The sequence below is a fragment of the Camelus bactrianus genome, chromosome 5 (assembly GCF_048773025.1).
Source record: "Camelus bactrianus isolate YW-2024 breed Bactrian camel chromosome 5, ASM4877302v1, whole genome shotgun sequence".
Classification (NCBI taxonomy): Eukaryota; Metazoa; Chordata; class Mammalia; order Artiodactyla; family Camelidae; genus Camelus; species Camelus bactrianus.
Window position 1 is genome coordinate 87,537,246 of NC_133543.1, and position 5,419 is coordinate 87,542,664.

The 5,419-nt window shown below is 43.2% G+C and overlaps 1 non-coding gene across 1 annotated transcript; it reads left to right on the forward strand.

Moving 5' to 3' along the window:
- The first annotated feature begins 1,475 nt into the window (after positions 1–1,475).
- LOC123615046 (U2 spliceosomal RNA) lies at positions 1,476–1,665 on the forward strand. Its single transcript, XR_006722578.1, has one exon. It is a non-coding gene; the product is annotated as a U2 spliceosomal RNA (small nuclear RNA).
- The last annotated feature ends 3,754 nt before the right edge of the window (positions 1,666–5,419 follow it).

Genomic DNA, 5,419 nt, shown 5'->3' on the forward strand with positions numbered 1-5,419 from the left:
CAGCATCCATCTAGCTGATTGAAGACAGGAAAGGAAAATTGAAGCATAGAACTCTTGGAAGCCTTTAGCTCATCCTTTGAGCTGCAGTGTGCCATTTTTGTGAACAAAGGGTTCTAGAAAGACCTATTTAATAGATGAAGGAGCGAGCCACAGTTCTTTAGGAGAGAAAGAAGGAGGGAAAAAAGACTGATGGGAATTACAGCAAAAGGAAATATTAGACCAAAAAGGCTTCTGTTTAAGATATGCAGAGAGAGCAAGAACTGAGATGGCCAGGGAATGGCAAGTATGTATCCAGCAGGCTGCCAGCCCTGGAAACTTGGTTAAATGATCAGAGCTTTTCTTGCTGTCTCAAATTGCTTCTCGGTGCAGCCTCTGGGAGCTGCTATCATTGATCCCTTGGTGGGGGAGGTTGAACCTCCTTGCCATCCATTAGGTTACACTTAGAAATTTTAGAACCTAGGAGACAGAAGTTGGAAGGGAGAAGTGGGGCACCTCTGACATCTTGAGAGTGATAACAAACAGCCACCCTGATGCCTAATTACCAGAACCACTGTCAGAGATAGAAATTCACGAACCATGATTCACCTCGGATTCTAAGGGGTCAGAGCAGTGCGGTACTCTTCCTGCCATTCCAGATGGAAGCCACCTCTACAACCCACCAGGTTCTCAACTGGTCTCCTCTTGAGAGCTTCCAGTAGCAGGGAGCTCATTACTTCTGAGTCTGCTCCATTGTGGCAGCTCTATTAGAAAGGTTTCCTTGAGCTGAGAAAAAGTTACCTCACTGTAACTTATACCTACAGAGCCTAGCTCATTCCTCTGGGGCCATATAGGAAAAAAAAAATGTAACTTCCTTCCTTGTGCCAGTTTTTAAAGCTTGATGTCATCTCCCAAGTCCCCCTCCATCTCTTCTTCTGTAGACCAGGCATGCCTCAGTCCTTCAGTTGTTCTCCAAAACACATGGTTTCCAGTCTAACCTGGAATGGTACTTCTTGTGACTGTGAGAATTGCTTGTAGTTTTGAATCAGAGACAAAGGATAATTTTCCCCATTTTGATTCTAAAAGATAAAACTTTTGTGATGTCAGCAAGCCATGTGACTTTGGGTAGGGTGTATCCTCTCTCTGAACTTGGAGGAGTTTGAACTTCGTAGACCCTCCACTTCAGCAGATCTAAGAAAGTAAGAGCTGGCATCATCTGCAGAGTGCATACTCTTTAGGGCTCACCACCGATGAAATCAAGAGACTATTTCAGCCACTGGGGGAGAAGCAGAGGGTTCTGCTGCTGGTACTGTAAGCTTCTCGGATGCTCTTCTGAACACATATGTCTCCCTAGGGTTCTTCGGCCACTTCTGTTTTCCTTTAAGGCAGCTTTCCATTTTAATCTATGTTTCATCTGATTCAGACAGAAAAATGGATACTTAATCTCCAGAACTAGGCTGTAACACCAGCATTTAAGCTTTGATAGCTAGGGAGTTGGGATTGCTTCTCAGCCTTTTAGCTAAGATCATCTATAGTATCTGTTCTTACCAGTTTGATGCCAAGGAAATTTGGTAAAAATCCTGGAGATGGTGTTGAGTGATAGAAGCACTGGGAAAAATATGTACTCAGTTTACTAACCAGTCCAGGGCTATTTAAAGCCATTACTGAAGACCAAGAAGATAAGTCCCAAAACCTGGGAAAGGCCTTGAACTAGGCAAAGGAGCCAGGAATATGAGAATTAGAAGGCCAGGATCTGAGCACACCCAGGAAGTTCTCAACTGCCAAGGATTTAAGAAAGCAGGGGAGAAAAGTTACCTTCAGGGTCACTGCTATGATCTTCATGTGTGATTTGTTCTCAGTCTCATCCCACTGCCTATAATGGGGCCTGGCATATATCAGGCGCTCAATAAATATATGTAGAATGAATGAATCTTCAATAAAAAACTTGTCAATAGCTCTAGTTTTGCATCTGTCAGTTATTTACACAACCAACATTTATTCAGCACCTCCAGTGTACAAGATGTGGTGTTAGACACTGGAGAGTTTATAGGTAAATTTGACATGAGCTCAAAGCTCAAATTCTGACAGGAAAGGTAAGGTATTTACCCAAGTGGTACTAAGGCACTAAAATGTGATCAAGATAAGACACAGGGGACACTAAATACGATGAGATGCTGTAAAGTGGGGTTAACAAAACGCCTTCCTGCGAGAGGACTCACTTCACCTTGTCTTACTCTGTTAGACTTGAAATTCAATATCCCCTCCTCAATTACAAGAACTCAGTCGGATTGTTCAAACTAACATTCTCAGACACGAGTTTCCAGTTGGAGCTGGAGGGAGAACTCTTCCCATGGAGGGTCCTCGTTGCTGGCTTACTCTCCACTTCCTGGCGAGACATCAATTGGCACGTCTCCAAACAACCCGCCCTGTTATAAATTTCTCCTTGGCAGCATACCTTCTCCCTGGACTTGCAACGGGGAATCTCATACCTGGCTGCAGCCACAAGATTTCAGGAAATGGTGTTTTGGAAACACATCTTTAAAATAAAACAGATAAAGCAGCTGGCAATGGAGCCAAGGAAAACTCTTCTTTTGTGAAAAGCCTGGAAACCGACCTGCTCTAAGCCACCACTCCATCCCCGAATGAGTGCACTAGCACACACGGAGACACACCAACACACCAACGCTCAGCACCTCGGCTGCAGAGCCTGCCCTTGAATACCTGAGAAATGGTGTGACTGTCCTATCGATGTTTGGAGGGCACCATGGCAACTAGAACCTGCAGCCCTTCAAGCCTTTAACCCACAAGATCTGGGTCATACACTTCCTTCTGAAGAAACCTTTATGGCTTCCTGCTCCACACCATAGATGACTTAAAACAAGCCGAGTGGAATTTTTGTAGGCACTTCTAAGTTAGAAACAAGTTTTAGCAATCTTTGATTATAAGCCCTGAGGGTTTTGTTTCCAATTTAGTAAAAGGAAAAATAAAAGATGCAAGTTGGGACCATTTCATCTACTAGGGTGGCATTAGTAAACTGACCCTCACTTTGTGGAAGGCAGCTGAACTCTTAACTTCAGACCCAGCAAATCCCACCACTATTGCAACTCAGAGAGACTTGCTACAAAAATTTGGATTGATTTTCTTTTTCCTTTTCTCTAAAGTGGATAGACACAAGCCAACCTTTGCATGAAAGTGGCCATAAGGCAAAATAAATAACCCACTTGTAAATGCTCTGGATTTCTTCCTGAAGCACCATCTGGAGAGCTTACTTCTATAATTCCGTGGATAAGATTATGATGTCTTTTGTGAGAAATGTCTTTTTCCAGAAGGCCAGAATTCCAGCCCACTAATATTTCATGACTTTTGGCATGTTGCTTGACTTCCTTCAGACTCAGTTTCTCTTATTTGCAAAATGGGGTAAATATCTAGTCAACTGGCACCATAAGAACAATTCTTAAAATTTTGTGCACTCTTAAAGGAAAGACATCAGAGATAACCACATTTTTGTGACTTTTTTTTTCATATTGAATTACTTCAACTAGAGGCAGGGGCTTTAAAATATCCAAGTGAGGAAATTAGCAAAGATGTGCACACAAATCACCGTGCTTCTTTTTGGCATATAGTATCACTAAGCATTGCACTGTCAAGGATAAGCACTTTTTATCAATGTTTTTAAATGTGCTGAGTCTCATTTTCCTGAGACTCCTGGATGCAACAGGGTGAACAGATGGGAGCTTCTGGTATCTCTGGTGAAGAGCTTATTTCTTTTCCCAGACTTCCCAACCCTACTCAAGATCACTTGTCACTGAGATGAACCTTCATGGAGAGGCACCCAGGAGAGGAACTCTCTGAGATTATGGGAGTTTTTTCAGGATGTCAGGAACTGGAGAGTTTGTGTGACTTAAGAAGGACACCCACAGGTGTTAGAAAAGAAGGCTGAGGTTACAAAACACACCCTAGAAAAGAGAAAAGCAGATGTTATGCCTTCACTACCTTGCTGTTTTGAAACTGGAAGACATCGATCAGGTCCCTCTGGGCACTCAACATTCCACTCACAGACTCCCCTCCCTGGAAACCCTCTCCGATTCAGTTAATCAAATGTTCCAGAAACCAGCCCTTCCCCCACCCTAACCCATAGGACTTACTAGTTTTCATGTGAAAGGTATTGATTCAGAAAGTCCTGATGGCTCCCTGCTAAACCATTGATTTTTATTGAACCTCCTGCCCTCTGATGCATTTGGCAGATCCCAGAATTCTGTTCTCTTGTATTCCTTTCCATTTTCTTCATTGCAAGCCCCTCCTCCCTCAAACAAACCCTAACTTGGGTTTAAGACCTTCCTGGAAGATGACTCTATAGCCTCTCTTTCTAGACCTTCCCAACCCTCACTCTCATTCAAATGAGAGAAGCACTAAAGGCCCCCTTGTCCTTGTCCCCCAGCAGACCCTCATAAATCCACAGGGAAGTTGTTTTTTTTTTTTAATTAAAGCGTCCAAATAATTAATGATCAACTCCATTTGAGCCATTGAAAACCCAAATGTCACACGGTTGAAAAGACCCAACCAAATAATTCAGTGTACCCTATAAAGCTTTAAAAAAGCAGAGCCCAAGAGGCCTGCATGACTGGTTTCTGTGCTGTCTGAAAAGCTTGGTTGGGTTTTGGGGCACTTGATTGGATTCCAGGAATAATGTGCCCTGAGCACAAAGGGCTCTTTTGATGTGTCTCTGCCATAGCTCCTCCCTTTCCCTCCTCACTTTACCTGGGATACACATTCTCCTTGTCTCCCAAGTTGGAAAAAATAACCCATGGAAGAGAGGAAAAAACAGCAGAGGGAAAGTTGAAGGTGGGGGTTGGGAGGAAACTGCAGTTCTTAGTTTGAGTTTGGTTACTAAAGTCTGGTTATTCCAGAGGAATAGAAGAAATGGAGTTTATACAATGTCTGTGAGCAGACACTGGAAAAATGTGATGAAAAGATACCTCTTGCTTGAACATGGTCCCTTGAGTGAGTCTCCCAGCAAGGACCTGCTACTTTCAGAGTAGAAGAATTGCAGATTGCCGACCCTGGAAATCAATGTGGAATTACACCCTCAATTTAGGCAGAGAATCTCATAGTGAGTCCAGCTTGTTGATTTTTCATGGGTACTAGAATATTCAAAAAAAAAGATGGAGAGAAAGAAGGCAGAATCCCCACTGCTAGAATGCTCTGAGAAAAGTGACAGAGCCAGCTAAAGACTCATGTGAAGCACTGGCCCTGGGAGGTAAGGAGTGTGGTTCTAGCCTCAACTGCAGAGATGCAGCTTGGCAGCAAAAGCCAGCAAGCTGGTGATAGAAGAGGTCTACTGGAGGTATTTCTGGGCTAACTTGAATAAGCTGCTTTGTCCTTCTAGTCTTATTTTCTTTATCTGCAAAAAGATAAACTTTAGCTATGTCAGCTCTGAGATTCT